The following is a 23,143-nucleotide window of genomic DNA, read 5'->3' as shown; positions in this document are numbered from 1 at the left end:
CTGTTTTGTATCAAGACGGGACTTAGAGAAACTTGTTCATGCTTTCATCACCAGCAGGGTGGATTACTGCAATGGACTTCTTACGGGGATCCCCAAAAAGACCATTAGACAGCTGCAGCTCATACAAAACACTGCTGCCAGAATTCTGACCACAACCAAAAAATCTGAGCACATTACTCCAGTCCTCAGGTCCTTACACTGGCTTCCTGTTACATTTAGAATAGATTTTAAAGTATTGTTACTCGTTTATAAATCATTTCATGGCTTAGGACCCAAATACATGACAGATATGCTAACTGAATATAAACCTAAAAGATTACTCAGATTATTAGTATCAGGTCAGTTAGAAATCCCAAGGGTTTACTCAAAACAAGGTGCATCAGCATTTAGTTATTATGCCACCTCTAGCTGGAATCAGCTTTCAGACGAGATCAGATGTGCTTCAACAGTAAACACTTTTAAATCTAGATTAAAAACACATCTGTTTAACTCTGCATTTACTGAATGAGCACTGTGCTGCTTCACACTGACTGCACTTTTAACTCAAGTCACTTTTACATCTGTTTTATTCTTTTTAACATTTTAACACTTTTTAACAAAGTGTTTTTATTAAAATCACATTTATTTTCTTTAATTGTTATTCTAAATTCTCATGTATCTTTGTTTTTATTGTGATTTTATTGTGTATCTATTATTTTTACATTTTCTTTTTTCTCTTTTATATATTGTTTTCTCATTTCTATGTAAAGCACTTTGAATGACCTCTGTGTATGAAATGTGCTATACAAATAAACCTGCCTTGCCTTGCCATTAGTTGTCATTTCAATATATTAAGGCAGACAGCCTGTACATACTACACACACACACACCCATCCCCCACTATAGATATGTATAAAGGCTAGATGGCTCGTCCGCGCTGATGGCCAATTGAGTGGAACGTCCGCAGTTTGGCGGCCATCTTACGACAGGGCGCTCGCTCACTCGTAGCATTGAGTCTTAATGATGCAGGTACTTTTAAATGAGCATAACTTGCTTAATTTTTTTACCGATTTTCAAACGGATTGGTTTGTTACAACCGTCAAAGATGTACCTATGACACTGAATACGTATACTAAAAATAAATAAAAAAATCATGAAAGATGTTAAAGCATCCAGTCTTATAGCCACGTTAATAACGTTTGTAAGAAACCAAACCGTTTGTAAATCCGTCAAGAATTCAGCAAGTTACGAGCATTTTAGTTGGCGTATGTCACTCACCTTTCGTCCACAGCAGCAGGGAGCAGCACTATGGCAGCACTGACCTAAGATGGCCGCCAAGTGACGACACAGCTGACTCCGCCTTGAGCCATCTAGCCTTTATACATATCTATGTCCCCCACACCCAGTCTCAGGAAGGAGGAAAGAAAATTATTGGTCAATGGTTGGTCCTGGTGAGGTCTTCTAATTGCATTGTTGGCAAAGGTTGCTACCTTATGATGTGCCTTGACAACGTCTTCTAATTGGACTGTTGCCAAGATTAAGCTTACTGTCCCTCTCCCCACTTGATCATTTGTCAGAACTTCAAATAAGACAAACTTCTTGAGGTGAGTGCCTTTATACTTTTCTACAAAACTAATGTTTAATAGTTATTTTCACACACACACACAAAAATGTATGTATATGTGTGTATATTATATATATATATATATATATATATATTATACACACATATACATACATGTACATACATGAAAGTTTTTTTTCAATTAAATTAAGAGTAATAGAGGACTAAATTACAATGATTGACAGAATATGGTGTGACAGGAGGGTTCCTGACAATGTGTTTTTTCTGTAATAATTTTTTTAAAAATCAGGTAATATTGATGATTTTTAAAAAGTTGTGAGTGCACTGTCAGATTAAAGTACAAAACTATACGTTTCTGTTGCTGGGGTGTTACCCTAAGGCTGTAATTTTTAAACCTTTCCAGGTGACACACTGCTCTGCACATATTGTATGTCTCCCTTATCTAACACACCTCATTCAGATAATTAGTTCATCCAGAGAGAGATCCATAACAGAACTGGGTGTAAGTTAAGGGAAAAATACAAAATATGCAGAGCAGTGGGTACTTTTGAGAAGATGAAAAACCAGTGCCCCAAGGTTCCCTTTTACAGGTATATAAAACATAATACAAACGTTTTACCTTTTTGGGTACACTACTGTACCTTAAGGACTGATTGGGTACCTTTAAAGAGTAACTAAACCCTAAACCAACTTTTTTTAGTTAATGATCTGTAAGAATGATGCTTCATTAGTGCTGTTCATTGATTTTAGTAAGTTTTTTGACATTTGGATATAAAAAATGTTTCAATAGAGTGCTGCCCTCTTGAGGTTGAACGGTGGCTACTGCAGTTGAATTTTCCTATTGGATGTTGGGTCCAAAAAATAACTTGTGACGCAAGCAGATTCAAGCTCACCACGGCCTTGTTACGATCTCACCACACTTTAGTTCGTCCCCTCTATCTTCGTTAGGATCTGCCCGCTTTTCTTGCATTTTTAAAATATTGCCAGTGGGTGGAGTCACGCTCTGACCAGGGGTTTAGTTACGCTTTAAAAAGGTACAGTTAAAGGTTTTGAACCCCTAACATTTAACAGGTACAAAATTGTTCCTCAAAGAAACACAATAGGTCCTTAGGGTCTAATAATGCACCCCTAAAGGTACAACATTCCAATGTGTAGATTAAAATGTAAATAAAGCCATGAAGGTATAAAAATGAACCTTTGAGGGTACCACTACAGTGAAAGCAAAGGCACTGTATATTTAAATATATTCTGACAAGATTGCCCTGACAGGAGTGTTTCTGACAGTTAAGTGCTTTTCTATAACTAGCAATTCACATTTTTACCTCAAATAAGTTTGTGTTAATGACTTTTCAACAGATAAGTACTGCTGTGTCATCGTGCTACTGTAAGTAACTTCAATCTTTACATACTTTGAAATATTGTGTTATTGAATTTAACACTTGTATTTACCAAGGATCCATTAAATATTGTGATTTAAAATAAATGCTACAATTTAGGCTTTTTCTTCATAAAAATGTTTTGCACTTGCAGAAATGTTAGCTTTAAAGTTCATTCACACAGTTACTTCAGGCATAATCTAATGAAAATAGTTAACCTACATGCCCCACACGCATTTTGGCTTACAGCATGTAATTTGTAAAGAATAACCTACATTTATTTATACATGAAAGTGATAGTTCATCCAAAAAGTAAAATTGTGTCATCATTTACTCACCCTCCTGTTGTTCCAAACCAGTATGAGTTTCTTGTTCTGTTTAATACAAAATAAGTCATTTTAATAAGTTATGATTGGCACAGAGTTGGTGGTACCTTTGGCATTTCATAATAGTAGATTAACAAATACTATGGAAATGAGTGGGTACCGCCAAATGTGTGCCTACCATAATTTATCAAAATAATAGCTTTTTGGTCAAACAGAACCTCATACAAGTCTAAACACAACATGAGGGCGAGTAAGTGAAAGAATCTTTAAATTTGGGTGAACCTTTAAATCTTTTTTTTCTACTTGTAGAATGGCTTCAAGGGGAAGACATCCATACAACCGCCCTCAAGGAATTCGAGTGCAGTGCATCTCCAAGAGAACATCTCGCCGGGGCACTGCTTTTGAAGTGGCAGATGGAAAAATTAAAGTTTCGGCAGAAACCATTACCACCATGTATGCACTTTGGGATGGCAGTAGCATGTATAGAAGCCCCCAAAGTGCAAACAAGTACGAGTTTCAGGAGGGCTGTCATTATGTTTTGAAAAACCATGCCATCTCCTCCATTCCTGGCCGAAAACGTCTGTTTGTAAATACAAACACCAAATTATTCAAGGGGTCATCCACAACAATTTCTGAAGAGTTCCAAAAGCTCGGTGATGTAGCCCTGGTTCCACCCTCAAAGCTTTTCACTGGGACCGAACCAGAGATGTATTCATCTGGAGAATACGTAACCTTGACAGGGGTTATTGAAAAGGCAAGTACACTTAGCAAAAGTGTACACCAAAATGTATGCATACAATGAAATTTAATGCGTTTTTTTACTCAGAAGAATTTAAATGAAGCATAACATTATTACTGTTGCAAAACTATACAGGTAATCAAAATGTATTTTTTTCTTACAGTTGCACGTGGTGAGAATGGTTTCCGGAAACGTTCCTGTCCTTGACCTTACCCTCAAATGTGGTAGCAAGACCATTGCCATGTCCTTGTGGCGGGACGAGGCTTTAGCCGATCTTCAAATAGAAACGGATGTGACCATCACACACCTCAGACCTGCCGAAAAAGGAGAGGAAAAACTAAACTCGTGGACATACACAACTATAAAAGGTATACATATAAACATTTTAAAGGGCACACTGCTATTTATATTCATGATAATTATCATGCATCACTCAGTTTTCTCTAGAATTAAATTAATAAGCCAATGAAACAATGTAATTTTATTTTTGGATGTTTGTATCAGTTAGTGTAATTTATTACATTTATGTTGTTCCATTAAATATAGGTTCTTGATGCCAAACCAGTTTCTGAAGAGATCCAGGTCATTGGAGTCTCTGAGGTGCAGGATGGCCTCCAGTTGGTAGCGGAGGATTTCCAGGAGTTTTTTCTCCCATCAGAGGTCCGCACATGTGAATGTGAGACCTTGTCCGAAATGGCTCCTTTTAAATTGCAGATAGAGCACGTGCGCAACATCATTAGCACAGTGGAGTTCCCCGTCTGAATGATTGTAAATAGTTGAATTAATTATTTTTTTAAAAACATTGTTATACCTACATTTTATGAAATGGTTTGATAATGTGTTATATCCAAAAAGTTATGTATGCATTTTGAAATTTGTTTAATGCTGTTCCCTATGTTAATAAAAATAAAAAACACAATGTGATTATTTGTAACCTGATCTATAAATTTTTTTCATCATTGTCTCCGTAATATCTCTTTTCGTAGAAATAAACCTTACAATGCTAGTAATGTTGATTTGATATGCAAATTGAATTAGATAAAAGTATCTGCTTATTAAATAAATTACATAAAATGTAAAATATTTATTTTTACCTGTTACCGTGAGGCAGGCCAGACACGATGGCGGATCCAAAACGCAATATCGAAGGTATCTACAAAATATGAGGTAATCCGACCATATAGTCCATTAAATAGGTGAAGGTCAAAACACATGTAATCCATCCATCCATAAACAAGAAATAACCTTGTATCCTTGGGTGGTTACATAACCAAGAACCAGATAGACTCCATGGAATAGTGAGCAACTGTATAATGATGGCAGAGCTAATAAGGTAAATGAGCAACAGGTTTGAAGGATCAGAGTAAACGAGTCCATGCAAAGGTTTATAGGAGATGTAGTGTTGAATGGGTAGAATGTCCAGGAGGGAGTGCCCTCTGATGGAGAATGATGGCACTGCATCTGACGGATGTTGTGTTCGACTTTTTGCGGCGCTGCAAGAACGGACACGCGACTTCCGGCCAAGATGGCGCTGCGTTAACAACAATCTAATCGCGCTCTTAATCATTTAATGTGCGGCGCTTAAAGCTTTAAACTTCTATGTTCATTTGTTTTATATAAGTATTTATGGAAGTTCAGCATATTCTTTAAGATTGATTTTAACAAGTTTGGGACCCGTTTTCTAGCCTTTTTTCAAGTTTTTTAAGCCCTGTAAAGCTAGGCTGCTACAAACATGGAAGATGATAAGGATGCTGCGTTTGCTGAGGCTTCTGCAAACAACGAAAATCTAAAGGGGCATAATTATGCAAGACGTCTGGAAAATGCATTTGCGGGGCTTCCGGACTCTCCTTGTAAGGCCCCCGCGCAGAAGAAAGCTAAATCTAACAACCCCGACTCGGTTTCTAATTCCGTGCTGTCGGCTATCAAAAAAGTTGGGAAATTACAAGAAGAGTCATTGCTGAAATTGCAGTCTGTTGAAGCATTGGTAAAAGAAAACACATCTTCAATCTGCAAGCTTACCTGCTCACTTGAAGTCATGAACAGACAGGTGGAAGACGTGACTGTGAAGGTACTTTCCCTACAATCAAAAGTTGAATTGTTGGAAAAGGAAAACATAACCCTCAAGGAGAAATGCAGTGGTTTGGATAGCTACAAACGCAGATGGAACCTCCGTGTGGCCGGGATACCTGAACACGAAGGGGAAAACGTCAAAATGGTTGTCATTGATCTATTTAAAAGCCTTTCTCCACTTTCTCCAGAGAAACTTCAGGACATGGTCGACATCGCGCATCGGCTTGGTCCTAAGTCAGGATCCTCCTCAAACCCGCGATGGATCATCGTCCAATTCCTATCCCGTACATGTCGTGATGCAATATGGGCAGCAGCCAAGAGATCTGAACTTTTGAAACAGAAAAAGATTTGGATTCTGGAAGATCTGACGCAGGAAGACAAGGAGGCGAGAAACAAACTCTGGCCACTCGTTGAAAAGGCAAGAAGGGAAGGAAAAAAAGCTGGGTTTAATGGGCCAACTGCCTTCATTAACGGGAAGAAAATCTCCGTTTATGACATTTAATATGTCTCTTATCATCATTCTTTTTTCTGTTCTTTTTCTGGGTCCATGACAAGATGTGCTGACCTTCCTAAATTTATTTGAGAGGTTTGAGCTTTATGCTCCGCATATCTTCTAAGAAGCCTTTCATTTATTATATTTGTTTTTAGTAGTTGCGTTTACTAGTGAGTTCTAATCCTATGTTCAGTTCACAATTTTCTTGTTTTTCTTTGAATGTCCGGGGGTTATGTGACTTAAGCAAACGAAAAGCTGTTTTTTTGTTTTGTAAATCAATGAAAAGGGACGTCTATTTTTTGCAGGAGACACATTCTTGTAGAAACGATGAAAAATTCTGGCGCAACCAATGGGGAAGTTCTATTTTTTTCTGTCATAATTCTAATTCGTCAGGTGGGGTGGCTATCCTACTAAATAGTGGCTTTCAGGGAAAAACTGTAGATACGCTTGTTTCAGGGATAGGAAGATGGATTATCTCAGTTGTTCATTTGGATAGTAATTTCTTTATAATGGTTAACATATATGGATTTAACAATTCTTCAAAAAATGCAATTCTATTTGATGATATAATCTCTAATATAAGAAATTTTAAACTTAAATATCCCTCTGCTTTTGTTTTATTTGGTGGTGATTTTTATGAGGCCCCAGATTTTATTGTTGATAGGTTTCCACCCAGAAATGTATCTAATAGCATTAACCCTCTAATAGGAAAGCTTTGTCATCAACTGAACCTGATTGATGCATATAGATATTTAAATCCCGATAGCAACATGTTCACTTGGTTTAAATCAGATTTTTCTCATAAGTCAAGAATAGACCTGTGGCTAATTTCAGACTCCTTAATCTCTTATTTGACATCAGCAAAAATTTCTCCCTCACCTTTAACAGATCATTCAGTAATTGATATTATTTTATCTGATGCTAAGGCGAAGCAAAGAAAAGTAAACCCTGGTTATTGGAAATTAAATTGCTCCTTCCTACTTTGTGACTCATATTGTCAGGAAATTAGAAAAATCGCAGAGAATGTGAGTTCTCAGACTAATAGCTCAGCCATTTCTAAATGGGAACTATTTAAATATGAATGTAGAAAATTTTCTGTTAAATTTGGACGAAATAGAATGTCTTTTAAAAAGAAGGAAATTGCAGATTTAATTAAAAAGATTAATCAAATTTTACAGAATCCTAACCCTAGAGAGGATGATATAAAAACACTATATATACCTTACAAAGTAATCTGGATGATATGTTTCTAGAGAAAGCAAGGGGGGCGTTTATCAGATCGAGAGTAAAATGGCTTGAATTTGGGGGGAAAAAATCTGCTTATTTTTTCAACCTAGAGAAAAAACGTAGTGGTAATAAAAAAATGTCCTCCCTATATATTAACAAAAATGTATCTAATGACCCGTCTTCAATTTCTGCTTATGTTTTTAAATTTTATCAAAATTTATACACTTCTTCTTTTGATTTTAATGCCTCATCCTTATTTTATCACAAGATTCAGTCAGTTATACCTAAAATTGATGACCACAACAGGGAACTTTGTGAGGAACATTTTAGTATAGATGATCTTTATAATGTACTAAAAAGAATGCCATGTAATAAATCACCAGGGCCAGATGGCTTACCCTTTGAATTTTTTTAAGTCTTTTGGGACTCCATTAAGCATCTCCTTTATGAAGCCCTTATTGAGTGTGTAAACAATGGTGAATTGGCTGAATCAATGAAACAGGGTCTTATTTGTCTCATACCTAAGCCTAATAAAGACTCAAAACTTTTGGATAATTGGCGCCCAATTAGCCTTTTAAATTCTGATTATAAATTATTAGCGTCTGTTTATGCAGACAAACTCAAACCCTGTTTAGCAGACATAATTTCAAACTCTCAATCTGGTTTTATAAAAGGTAGACACATATCTAATAACATTAGGTTAATTATAGATATGTTAGATTATTCTGAATTCATAAATAAAGAGGCTTTAATTTTGTTCATCGACTTTTACAAAGCTTTCGATACAGTGGAGCATTCTTTTATTTTTGAAGCCCTCACTCATTTTGGTTTTGGTAGTTCCTTTATCAGTGCAATTCGTACTCTTTATAATGGAATTAACAGTTGTGTCTCCTTAGCTTATGGCACTTCTCCCAGGTTTCAGATGGGCCGGGGCATTCGTCAGGGTTGTCCCATTTCTCCTTTTCTTTTTATACTGGCTGCTGAGTTACTAAGTCTGCATATAAAGCACTCAGGTATTGAAGGCATAAATATTGGGGAGAACTCTTTACTAATTAGTCAATTAGCTGACGATACATGTCTTTTTCTTAAAAATGAGTCACAAGTTTCCTTTGCCTTAAATGAACTGAACACTTTCTCTACAGCTTCAGGTTTGGTAGTAAACCCAAAGAAAAGTGAAATCTTGTATACACGATTCAGATAAAATTTCTGTTAATGGTATTGATGTTAAAAAGTGTGTCAAATATTTAGGAGTTGACATTTGCAGATCAAATTCAGACCGTCTTCATTACAACTTTCAACCAAGGTTAGATAACATTAAAAATGTTCTATGTTGCTGGCTGCAGAGAGACTTAAAGGGCGTTTTGCAGGTAAAATTTTTCAACGAATTTGTGCAATTTGCTTGTTGATAATAAACATTTAAACTGTTATCCATTGTATTTTATGTTGTTGGGTATCACAAAACCCGAAAAAGTATGAAAAAGTACAGCAATTTGCAATGATTCTCCTTTCCCTCACAACGCACTGTATGACGTCACGCTGGGGAGAGAATTGACCAAAGCCGCCTTGAGAGCATTGAGAATGACTATAGAAAGACGAGTAAAGTACAGTTCTGATAGCGCAGATAATAGATAAATACATACATACATACATACATACATAGATAGATAGATAGATAGATAGATAGATAGATAGATAGATAGATAAGATAAATAGACAGACAGATAGATAGACAGACAGATGGATAGGCTAGTATAGAGAGATAGGCAGACAGCCAGATAGCATAAGGTTAGCATATCTTCGTGTAGAAAGTAAACAAACAATTAACATACTCGTGCATGCTGACTTGAGGGGGTCCATGATTCTGCCTGAAATGGGTGTAACTTTATGCGATCTTCAGCACAAACGGTTTTGGCAGCATGTCTCTTATCCTGGAAGGTGAGTGAAGCACGTCACGTCTGTTCGCGGGGACCAGCGACCCAAACGAACTCACTTTCTTACAGCCAGTAGCGGAATGGCAATCGAGAGAGTCGGGACTTTCCCGGGCCGATCTGATAATAGCTATACATTTCGAGTTATATTAGCAGCACCGTCTGGCGGTGTGATGTGCGCCGGTTCCCGCAGCCCGCTGGTCAAACTGTGCAGGCAGCCTCTCTGCTCAATAAAGTATATAAAAGTGCTCAACCTGTTCGGCAGGTCCAAACATGTACAGGATTTATAAAAATACGGTGATCAATGAGCGGTTCCTCCTCAAATGGCATAGTCTGTCGTGATGTAAAAAGCCGCCGAACGCCTGTTTATTACAGTATGTATGCGGTCGGATCCGAGTATGCTGCAGCTGCTGACTGCTGCTGCATAAAATGATCGTGTGATTCGTTATAATCGCATAAACAATATAACAAAGCATCCTTTTATTTCCCAAAACAATATATTTGAGATATTATTTGATAGACTAGTAAGTGTGGATTAAGGATGTTTAAAAATATCTAGCCTGGTGGTCAGGACATAAATGGATCAAAACAGCAGATTTGCGAAGTTTTATTTATCTCCACATATATCATAAATAATAATTAGCAAGGTAACTTTGCAGTATAACACATTATATATTTCCTACGATGTATATATGATTTCCAAATTATATACGTAAGTATTAAATAGCAATAAATGTCTCATCTATCTCTATGGCTCTGGCTGAGTCTTTCTCCACTTCTCCCCAACGTGACGTCATCGCAGAATTGCGTTAAAAAAAACGTTAATACCAAAAACGTAAAAAAAAGTGGTCTTTAAGACCATTTTTGAGACATTTTAAAAATTATACACATATCTTGAGTGATTTATGTACGCATTAATCGACAGTGGTGGTTAACCTGCAACATACACTTTAATGCTCAAGGGAACCTTTTTTCTTTTCCTGATTTGTGACTTTGAAAGGTGCAACAATTTCCCAAAAAGATTTTAACAAAGTAATTAAAAGTATCCCTGTTGGTTTAAAAACTTTGTTAAAAGCACATTTAAGTTATGGTGTTTTAAATAATTATATTCCCACCCTTGCAATAAATGGTGTTAATATTTTAGATAAAAAATGCAATAATTTCTTTATTAGAAATGTTCTTTCTTCATCTTCAAGTAGCGGGTGCAAAGCTCAATCTAAATGGAGTTTCTGTTATCCAAATTCTGATGTTAAAAAACTTATGGTATTTTTCATACAAGCTTGTTATACCAAACAAAATTAAGGAACTCCAGTTCAAGATTGTACACCAATATTACCCTTGCAATTTACTCTTAAGCAAATTTTTTAAAAATGTATCTTCTTTATGTACATTTTGTATTATAGAAGATGAATCTATTTTACACTTGTTTTTTCATTGCCCATTCTCAAAATCCTTTTGGTCAGATGTTACTTTTTTGGTTTTTCTAAGCTGTAAAAAAAATGTTGAATTTTCAGAGACTATTATCTTTCTTTCAGATTTTTATTCTAAGGACATTCATATTGGTAACACTATTTTTCTGATTTCTCTTCTTGGAAAATTTCATATTCATAAAGCCAGATCCATTCATTCTAAACCTAATTTTAGAATGTTTGCTACAGACATTAAGTCCCTACACAAAACTTTTGACAATATGACAAAGCCGTTAATTTCAAAAGCTCAAAAAACTTTTAATATACTTAATTCTGTTATAAAGTATATTTGATTGTATTGTATGTTTTGTAAATTGTGATGTCCGTCTACCCCTTGTTATCTGTTCATTGTTGTCTTAATCTGTTAAATAATTAAAAAAAACCGGACACGATAATGACGTCAATGTACCGCGAGAGCTATTCAAAATTAGACTTCTACGTGTAATTTGTCGACTTGCTCTCGCGGTACGTTGACGACATCCGCCTGTCGGTTTTCTCAGCGCTGCATGAAGTCATGCCTAATACCACAGGGCTGTTGAATGCTTTATTCTGATTGGTTGAGAAATGTTCCATTGGCGTTGATAATTTTTCTGTAAAACACAAACTTAACCTGTCAAATGTCTTAAAATTTTCATAAACTCACAGTGTACGCAGTACGCATCAGTCAGGCTCACAGAATCGCAGACAGCAATATATTAATTTATATTAATCATTAACGTATATCAATAATTGGTATAAAAAACAATGTCCATAAGTTCGTGGTTCATTGTTATGAGGATAAAAATTAAGATCAGGAGTTTTAAATAGTTTTACATATTTCGTTATTTCCCTGTGGCATCTGTGAGCCGGAAGCGGTGCGTGACGTCAGACTTAATAAGCGGATAAAAAAACTAATACTAAATTCCGGATTGAACTGGTATTCCCCTTCAGGTAAGGCGCCTTAAAACTTTATCGGAGGTTTATCTGGGGTAATTTTCCATATAAATAGTATATTCCGATGGTATTTTTTTCCCAATATAAGTTAAGTGTTTTATTGAAATTGTGTAACGGCAGACTGGGATCTTTACCGTACGTTCGGTCAATGACATTGCTGTTTTGTGAGGTAATTTTAAATTGAACCCAACTTAGCCAAAATAACTTGCTGCTTAATAAATTGTAGTTAAGTCCATTTATGCTGTTAATATGATTTTTAGTTTAATTGTGATTCCAGAGTTATTATCGTAAACGAAAGCTATCACGACTGAGAACTGAAACCATTGACGTTAGTTAAAAATCCATGGTTAACTGAAATAAAACAAACGAAAAAGTTTAAAAGTAAACGAAAACTATATACTTCAACCATGACCACTTGCAAAACGTTAAGAAAACTGATAAGTACGATTAGGGGTAGGCTGCAGACCTGGACCAATATAGATAAATACGGCCCAGGCAGCTTTTCGCCCCTGTTGCTGTTGTTCCTGGTGCGCCCAGTAGGGTGTGCAGTGAGTTCACATCATCAGATCAGAGCAAGTTTTGTATCGACACGATATAAGATAAACAGTGTAATGATCCGCACCAAATATTATAATATATGTAGAGATTCACTGTTGAGTCATACAAGCCTACAAGGAGACAATTGAACTTCAATGGAATGTAGTGTTTTAGTGAAATGAACAATTACACACATGAATCAACCTTATAAGTTATTGTGATTAGACTGTACATGGTTCCTGATGAATTGCTAATTTCTACTCTTTTCTTTTCCCCCTTACTCCTGTTTTACATATTTTGTTGCTCTCTAGACACATTTTGGTAAATCAATTTTATTTTGCAATCTTTTGTTTTGTAACACACCTTATTAGTGTATTACATTTGTTTAATGTTCTACTGCACATTTAACTGTGGTGATGTTTAGTTCTCTTCTGAAACAGGTTACTGCTTCAGCTATGTAAGTATTATTTTTGACTGCTTAACAAATACTGTGTAATTTAATCTGTAAATGTTTACACTTATGTTGGATGTTTTAGTAACTTAATGTTCTTCCTGTTTGATTTGTTTTTCTAAACAGCAGCCACAGTCCAGATTGTGTTGCAGCCCAACAAAACCAGCACTTCCACAAGTCTTTTTAACGAACCCAAAGGCTCTTATAAGAGCCACCCACACTCTATCACAGGTATATGTTGGTTATTTTAGTTATTTTTTATGTCAGTATTTGGTTTTAAATTATTTTAAAGTGTAAATATGAAGAGTTTCGTTGCAAAACGAGATAACCACCATTTTTTTAATTGTTCAGAAATCTTGTTTTTTGGTTGCGCATTCCAATTAATTTCAATTGAACTGCAGTTGATTTGTTTTGATTTAAACCTTCATAACTTAAAAAAAACAGCTAAGTAGCATCATAAAACAAAATAATAACATAACATAATAATAAACATGTTTTGACAAAAATGTTAAAAATTGGATTTATCTCGTTTTGCAACGAAACTCTTCATATACTATCTATTATATATATATATATATATATATATATATATATATATATATATATATATATATATATATATATGAAGACTTTGGTTCCAAAACGCGATAAACGCCATTTTTGAAAAAAATGAGTTACTGCCAAAATCAGTATTATATCAGATCAGTAGTTAAAAGTAAATTCTTAATTTTACGCAAAATCCAATATCCGCCTTGTTATTCTGTCATCTTTCTCCCTTTTTTCCCAATATGCGATAAGCGCCACTCCCCCTTTTTTACAGAACGCAATAAATCCTACAGTGCACCATTCACGCAATGTAAACAAACATGGCGGCGCGCTGAGTACATGGAGTCCTAGTTTTCCTCATCTACTTTGTACTTCGTGATCAACAAACAAAACAAAATAATACTTTGATTGTATTCATAAACCTGTGGTGGTTTTCTGTGACGAGAAAGAAACGTAAGCCATCAACATCTAGTAATTTCCCTGAGAGGCACTCGGGAGACGGGTGCTTGTTCTCCCGACAGCATCAAGCTTCTCATGCTAACACATTGACCCCAGGAGATCTTATGAAAAACTTTCCATAATTTTACTCAAAGTCAACGAAAATCTAGCAGGACCAAAACATTTTACAGATGATCGCTGTGAAAAACGTTGGGCGAGGACGTCAAGTATAACCGCAGAAATGACAGTGTTCTTAATATGACAAAGTAAGTATTTTGATTAATGACATTAATGTTTATATTTTTAATTAGTGTGTACAACTAGTCAATTAAATGAATATAACATGGCAAAGATGAATGCACATTTATATAGGCTATTGATTCAATAGATTTATAACATTTTGAATAAAAACTTGTCATGGATTTATTGCATTTTGTGGAAAAAAATAATCAGTTTTTATAATAAATCTTTATAAAATCAACTTATGGATTTGAATTTTTTATGTTTATATAACCTAAAGATGCTATGTGAAAGTTTGTAACAGAAAAAAGTTGTTTTCATTTGGTCACTTTCTTGGTATAGAAAACACGTTTTTACCAAAATTTGTCAAAATGGATTTATTGCGTTTTGGAACCAAACTCTTCATATATATGTTTATATATATATATATATATATATATATATATATATATATATATATATATATATATATATATATATATATATATATATATATATATATATATATATATATCAAATACTATAAGTGTAACCATTTAATTGATTAAGAGTGTCGCCATCATGCAGTACCAAAGACTGATGTCACAGGGTTGGTTTTATTGCCTTAGCTCAATAGATACAATGGTAAAGAGATGGACACAAACAGACAGTGGAAGGCAGTTTGAGAATGATATAAACATAACAGGGCATCACAAAGAAGGTCATTATTGCATTGGTCATATGGTCATATGTGTAACTTTAAGAAGGATTTCTTGACAGAAATGCAATATATTCTACATAGCACATTTCGTCCCTCTGTTGTCTTAGACGACGACATGTTTGCTCCGTGGCGGCTACCAAATGATCTGAAATTGAGGGATGAACTGTTGGTTGCAAATCACAATCTCACGACTAAATGCGCTAATTTACACCCACCACGTATAACACTTTAAAACTATTTTTTAACATTTGTGACCAATGCAATAATGGCCTCCTTTGTGAAGACCTGTTGGTTTTAGTTTTATCTTTCTTGCACTGCCTTCCACTGTCTGTTTTTGTCTGTATTTTTACCATTGTATCTATTGAGCTCAGGCATATATATATACTGTATATATACCCTGTGCTGTCACAGGCTGGGGTACTGCAAGATGGCGGCGCCCTTGCAGGAAAACTGTAACAAAACCTTTTATTCCAAATGGTTACAATTCTATATAATTTTATTGTTTGTCAGTGGTGGCCATTTCAGCCATTTTAGTTTCATTAGGAAGTGGCCCTATAAGCTCATTTGCTGTTATTTCTTAGGATATACACATTTTGTTATTATTTAACTTAAGTAATGTTTGTAGAAGGTAAAACTTTTACAGTGGTGGTAATATAAAGCTCACTACGCCACTACTGACTATATTGTTACAAGTGTATTGGCACGTGTTAAATATTTTAGATTTAATTGTTTGAGATTGTTATTTAGTTGGGAGAAAGATTTTACAAGAACTGCAGTGTGCTAAAAAAATTACCGGACAGATCGAACACTACAGTCTATGTTAAATTACTGTAGACCTTTGTAAAATGGTGATTATGCCTATGCTTTATTTATTCTGTGAAAAACCCTAATTTGCCATTTTTGTTAATTTTTTCTACAGCGGATTGGACATCTTTTTCATCTTTGTAAGTAACAAGTAACACAGATATTACAGATTTAACACACATTTATAGTAAATGATGACAGGGTCTGATGACAGATTTTATGAAACTCATTTCCTAAGGCTGAATTATATTATCCAATTTTGAAATGACATGATTCAAATGACAGATTAACATCAATATAACATACTTGCACATCAAAAAGTGAGCGTTACACACAGTGTAGAATGAAGATCATATTGTACTGTCAAGTTAATATTTACACCACAAACCCATGTGAATATACAGACTACTAGGAGACACATAAAAATTTGATGTAAAAATTCATGATTGGCACTTGCCAGAGTGCAGATTGGGGCTAAATTTAGTGTAAAGTGGCGCAAGGTAATCCTGCCTTTAGGAAAAGTAATATTAGTAGTGCATTTTTTTATTACTGTCATTTTCATACTTTGTTTAGTAAAATAAAGTAACTGATTTATGTCTTTGCATTAAACTTATTACAATTCTCTGCACAATTTGTAATTATTGACAGTAAATAATTTAGTATTTGCTGGAATATTATGCAAGTTTGTCTTTAAAATGTTACTAACTTGTTTTTTCTCTCTCTCTCTGTGTGTGTGTGTGTGTGTGTGTCCTGTCCTGTTTGTGTATGTCTTGTCATATCCTGCCACTACCTTTATATCTATTGTCACTCAAACCCTTACCTTGTCTAAATCTTGACTCCGTTCTATTCTGTACTTTCACTTCATAAACTGATAAAATTCCTGGCCTTGCATTCCAAAACGCTGCTGCTTCGCTTGCTGCTTTGCTTGCTTGCACCCCAAACGCGTCCTGACTGCAATCTGACAATGCAAATTTGACAAATGCACCTATGCTGCCTGCAAACCCACCTGAAAACTCAGAAAAGCTATAAACGCTTGAAACAAAAAGAAAACTTTTTGAAAGACTCACAAAAAGCTCTTTCTAAGAGCCTGGAAAAAACGTTTAACAAAAAAACAACGCTTGCTTTGAGCAAAACGTGAACTCATACCCCAAGAAAACGTCAACTTGTATCACTGAAACCAAGCAAACAAGTTAAAAAACTGAACGTCAGCTACGGGAACAGTGAAAGAGCTTCAGAGAATCCCCTCTTCAAGTTCACACTGCTGCCTTCAAGAAGGATCCCTGCTTTAAGGACAACATTACCAAAAGAATATTAGAGAATATCATTTATTTTAACCTACTGTTTAGCATTACATTTGTTCAAATTCTGCAGTCTTGTTTATTATATTACCTGAATTGATTCCATAATTGACACATTAGTTACGTGTGGTTAGTTTCTGTCTGATCACCTATTTAAAGGGAAATTCCGCCTTGAAATGATCCTAGGGTTAATAACAAACGTGTACCGAGTTCGACCGTTCAGTGGAGTTTGTTTTCATGCTAGTCTAACTTGACCAGTGTTATTGCTAAACGCAAATTAGCATGTTATGGTAGCCTTCGGGGCATCAGTGCATTAAAAACGAAATCGCTATGTCTATACTACTAATAATGCTCAAAATAACCCCACACTTACACTGTAGCACAATGAGGGTCTCTATATGTAAACCGAAGCATTGAGAACTTTGCAAGTGTACAGGCAGTTTATTAAAAAGAAACATTTACCGTTCACGTCTGGATCACATATCCATGCGGGCGCCATCTTGGGAAAACTAAACTCTCGCGTGAAACGTTGTTGCCCTGAACAGGTGTTGTGCTTTCACGCGAGAGTTCAGTTTTCCCAAGATGGCGCCCGCATGGATATGTGATCCAGACGTGAACGGTAAATGTTTAATTTTATTAAACTTTAATGCGTTGCTTATGTGTGCATTTGATGTTCTTACATAAGGTACTGTTCATTAAAACAGGTTCATACATCTCAGGGCTCCATGTTAATGTTCATTTAAAGCAGGGGTGTCCAATACGTCAAGTCGATTGCAAATGCAATGCCGGTAGATCGCACATACTGTAGGTTAATAACTGTGTATGCTGTTCCACGCCTCCACGAGCTTCGGAAAACAAAGCGCCAAATTGGCATTATGGTCTTAGAAACAAGTCTTTTTGAGTTGCTAATCATTTCTTCTCAAGTGTGTTTTTATAAATCTTATGCTTGCCCGCTGCAGCTGAGTCATCTGACTTCCGAAATTTGGATGCACATTCTTGCCTTCATGCAGGAGTTGATCCACACGCATGGTGTATGTGCGCGTGATCGATCGACTGACCGAACGAGAGAAAGAGAGAGAGATGCTTCTGATAATGTTGTCATTTTCTAGTTTATTTCATCAAAACCGCATCTCCGCTATTCCGCTATAAGGAGTACTCGGCATGTACTCAAGGATTTTTTTAACTCCTCAAAAAGAATGGATTAAAAAATGTAACAGTGTTTTGTTAAAAAATGTTTTTTAGCAGGTAGGTCTTGTCGGCTTTAGATCGCCACACAAAAAAGGCTGGACACTCTTGATTTAATGTTTATGCTTAAAAAAAGTGCATATACAGGGTTCCCGCGGGGTCTTAAAAAGTCTAAAATTCAGAATGTTAAATTTAAGGCCTTAAAAAGTCTTAAAAACACCCAGATTTTTATCCCAGGTCTTAAATTTAATTTACCCAAGTCTTAAATTTCTTACCTCTGTTCATTCCCGAAAAGCGTTGTCCGCAGAAAATAAAATAGTAATTTAAAACGCTGAAGAATTAACTTAATCAGTGGCGGAGGCAGAAAGTGTATGAAGGTGGATCTCTAAAAAAAAAAACGTTCCGCACTTTGTCATAATCCACGCAAATCGTGCCATAAGCTATATTTCAGGTGTTGTGATCTGACTGTATACTGTGGATTTGGTGGAAAACAATCCTTAAATTTTGTTTTGTATAAGCAAAAATCTTTTTCGGAGTAATTTAATAGCCCGTGGTTACCTGAGCATTTGTTAGCTTCTGAAACATAGACAGAAGCGAACAAAAACCAACACTGCTTTATTGAAAATCAACTTAAACAGTCGGGTCGTCGAGTCACAAGGCACCAACAGCGTGTCAACTTTAGTGTTACACAGTTTTATATTTTAGACTTTAATATTGCTCTCTGCTGCAATGCACTTGAACCTAACGCGCTCCCCCTTCAGATCTCCACAAACATCAGCGATTGGCAGACGGAAAGCAAGAAAGTACCATAATAAACCATATATTTCCAAAAAGTGCAATTGTCTTCTTTTAGAAACAATTCAAACTTTTTTGATAGCGCAAATGCTTCAAGAGTTACGGTTAAATGAACAGCGGTAGAATCAGAGCTGCAAACGGCATCGCCTGGTTTATTTAAGTTAACTGAGCATTACATTCGCAAGTCATAAGCATATTACAACAATTAACGATTAACTAAGAATATTAATCAATATTTTAAAGTTAATTTCAAAGTTAATATTCTGAAATAAGACAGTTTTTATGACGTATCCATCTTAGAAATGCAACCCTTCGGAGGCTACAGCCTTCGGATTGAGAAACGGTCTTAGTGGATAATGTTAGCAGCACATATCAAACAGCCTTTTAATGGTAAATTTCGTTTTCTTAAGGCAGATTAATCCGTTATTGTGTAATTAGAGAAGCTATTAAACGTGTGATGGCTGTATATAGTGCATATTTATGCATAAAACGTATGGATTGAGTGTTTTTGGCTCTGTGATTCTGTATTCAATTAAATGCAATAAATTAATTTATGAATAAGTTGTATTAATAAAATGCATATATTAATGCTTTTAGGGATTAATAATAATTGAAAGTGATCTTTTGTTCTTTGTATATTTATAAATGAAACAGGCACAGCACACTGTCAGTTGTACATTATAAACATGCATAAACGTTATTGGGTGGTTTCCCGGACAGGGATTAGTTTAAACCAGGACTAGGCCTTAGTTTAATTATGACATATAACTAGTTTAAATAAACATGCCTTACTAAAACCATTACTTGTGTGCATTTTGATGTATTTTAAGATATGTCAGTGCAAATTGTTTTCAAGTTTGGAAAGCTCTTATCCCTGTCTGGGAAACCTCCCCTATAAGCTTACGTACTACACAGTGTGATGCATTTTAAAGCTTTAAAGTTGTATGAGGCAGTGTAAAACTAGGCACAAACCAGCAGCTGACCATACTAACTGATCTTATATTAGTGGATTTTATTTGTCAAAAAACATTTGTTAATAGAATTTTATAAAAATACTACTTACACATATTAGTGTGATATAAATATTGTAAATCAATGCATTTCTTGACAATTAAGTAAGAAAAATTACAGCTCTTTGCCTCTAACTCAATGTGTTTTAATGGGTAATGGGTCACTATGAGCTTCCAGGAACTAACTGAAGTCTCTATGAATCACGTGACGCCCAAGCTTTTTGGGCTTCCATTGTCAGAAGTGTCTTCCTAAAGTGCTGTGGGTAGAATTTGTCGCTGCCAACACTCGCTGTCTAATAGGGTTAAGCATGATGAATTTCCATGTATTTTGATTATCTGTTTTAAAACTGTGTTCATTTTATATGTTTCTATAACTGAATCAATAAAAATAGAACGTTTTGAGAATTTCTGAGATCATTCGAATGCTTCTAGTAATGTGTCGTGTTGGTCTTAAATTTTACTCATAATGGTCTTAAAAGGTCTTAAAAAGGTCTTAAATTTAACTTGCTGAAACCTGCAAGAACCCTGATATAGCTGCTAATTGTATTTGTTGTTTGCTGATTTTCAAAAATAAAACTTGTTCAAATGTTTTCAGTGTGTGTATCAGTTCTTTTTGAACATTTCCATCTCAATTTAAGAAAACCATGATAATATTGATAACCGTGATAACTTTGGTCCCTATAATCATGATATGAAAATTTCTAACCGTCCCATCCCTAGATGTACAGTATTCGTATATATTTTTTCCCAGCATTTTTCACACACAGTTGCGCTCTACAGTGCACGTCGCTGTATGGGCTCCCCGTTTGTAGGCAGTGTGGATTTTTTTTACCAATTTAAGCTACGCCCCTTCGAATCGCTGGTCGAGCCCCATCACTCATTTTCTTACCTTTATATTTTCATTTGACTGCATCAGGACCTACCCGTCCAATGCTGTGAGCATCTCCGCAAAAGCTCCCTTTGGATGCTGCGAGGATGCTCTCGGTCGGACACCACATTTTTTGCTCTTTTAAACCCTATTCTTGAGCGTTCCTGTTTGACTGCAGGTGGGACCTACCCGTCCGATGCTGCGAGCACCTCAGCCAAAGATCCCGTCGGATGCTGCAAGGGTCAAACGCCTAATTCCCCCCCCGTCAAACGCCTAATCTGAATGTTGCTTGTTTCGCTCATTAAATTTCTCACCGTCCTCACCAGCATTTCCCCACTGCATGTGGAGACGTCTCATTGACCTGTCGTTGGACACTGCGGCGGCCTCCCAGTGAATTTGCCTTAACTCGTTTAATACCACACCTCGTTCTAGTTCACAAATGCGCTCCCCGTTTGACTGCCGCCGGGGCTTTCCCGTCCGATGCTGCGAGCATCTCAGACAATGCCCGGTCGGATGCCGTGAGAGCCCTCCCAGTCAAACCACTAGTTTTCCCACCGCTTTCCATAGGTCCTTACGCTTACACTTTTTGGGGATGTTTTTCTGGCTGCTGTCCGTCATTTATGTGGCATTTTTGGGGAGTAATCTGGGTCCGGGCTAAAATTCCGAGCTCGGAGCCCTCTCCTCGGACAGCACGCCAAATATGCTTTATCTCATTCCCTATCGATTACATGTTAATGCGAACTCGTGAATTCTTAATTGTATGATGCTTATATTAAGAGTTTAATGTTTTCTCTGCAAATTTCAAAGGCTGACATCCGTCCCTTGTATAAATGGAGTCTCCAGAACAAAATCGAGTACTTCCAATTGGAAAAGGAAAAATTGAGGGAAGTAATTGAGCTGCAACAGCTAAAGAAAAGAAAATCTACATCAACGTGTCATATTTTCTAAAATAAATTAATATTTTTCTGATTCCATACTTTTTGAATTAGTCAGAAACGTCTCCGTTGTGTCCTGCTGACAAGCGCACAGTGTGAATTCCATGTTACAGTTTTAGCACGTTTTTAAACTTAGGCTGACATGACAGTTCCCAACTGAAGCAAAAACTACATTATTTTACTTTACCAAACAAATATAAAAAAATAAGTCGAAATGACTTGCATGAATTAGGTCTTGAATGAAACAGCTGCTCAGTATGTGCTGCAGTTGATCCAGTTTGCAGCGCTGGATGATGAGTTTATGACGCGTTCATCATCTTCACAGTCACCCGACCCCCACCTCTCTCTCTCAACAAAACACGGGTCATCCAGTCGGGTTCAGAAAATAGGGAAATTCGTAAAGTGATTTTTTTTCTGGGCGGGTCGCAATTTACCTGGGCGGACCGCCCAAAGTAGAGCCTATGTGTGGGAAACACTATATCTTTAAGTACATTAATGGATCTTGACAGAGTAAATGTTATTGCTGGCTATGCAGGCCTCACTGAGCCATCAGATTGCATCAAAAATATCTTAATTTGTGTTCTGAAGATTAACAAAGGTCTTACGAGTGTGGAACAACATGAGGGGAAGTAATAAATTACATTATTTTTATTTTGGGGTGAACTAACCCTTTAAAATAATGTGTCATGAAGGGTAATTTTATATTTTTTTTCAAAGGGTCATTGGGACATCGACAACAGAGGAGTGAGGAGCTGCACTAATGTTGTCTTGTTTGTGAAAACCTTTATTTTAGATTTTTCTGATATGCATTTATAAAAACAAGTTTTTCCAAATGAAATTTTACAAGATTGAATTAAAGCGTTAGTCCACCAAAAAAAAAAAATGACAAATCTGGATTTAATTACTTTTCCTCATGTCGTTCCACACAAGGCAAAACCTTGAAATGACATAAGGGTAACCCTGTAAGTTTAACTTTTTTTCTTTCTTTAGTTGTGTTTTATAAAGTTATAAATGTACAAGTCCTAATGGTCATGTTCAAATTATTAATAAACTGCTTAATGAAGTAAAGCATTAACTACTGTTTTCTGTTCATTGAATATGTTTTGTATTTAGGGGTTTACTCTAAAATAAGGTATTATACATTATACAGTATTATACATTTCTTCTGTTTAACTAGCTTATGTAACATTGACTAACCATTCAAAAGTTTT

General features: G+C 35.8%; 2 long non-coding RNA genes across 2 annotated transcripts; one reads left to right on the top strand and one right to left on the bottom strand.

Moving 5' to 3' along the window:
* Positions 1 to 3,991: 3,991 nt before the first annotated feature.
* Positions 3,992 to 5,891, bottom strand: LOC129446061 (uncharacterized). Its single transcript, XR_008645026.2, has 3 exons — positions 5,100 to 5,891; positions 4,527 to 4,763; positions 3,992 to 4,319 (listed from the first exon to the last, which is right to left on the bottom strand). It is a non-coding gene; the product is annotated as an uncharacterized lncRNA (long non-coding RNA).
* Positions 5,892 to 12,259: 6,368 nt separating this feature from the next.
* Positions 12,260 to 16,875, top strand: LOC141368932 (uncharacterized). The gene is made up of 4 exons (XR_012372340.1): positions 12,260 to 13,119; positions 13,240 to 13,344; positions 15,957 to 15,981; positions 16,860 to 16,875. It is a non-coding gene; the product is annotated as an uncharacterized lncRNA (long non-coding RNA).
* The last annotated feature ends 6,268 nt before the right edge of the window (positions 16,876 to 23,143 follow it).

Source organism: Misgurnus anguillicaudatus, chromosome 12, assembly GCF_027580225.2.
Source record: "Misgurnus anguillicaudatus chromosome 12, ASM2758022v2, whole genome shotgun sequence".
Taxonomy (NCBI): Eukaryota; Metazoa; Chordata; class Actinopteri; order Cypriniformes; family Cobitidae; genus Misgurnus; species Misgurnus anguillicaudatus.
Note: the sequence above shows the minus strand (reverse complement) of the source record. Positions and strands in the feature narration are given on the sequence as shown.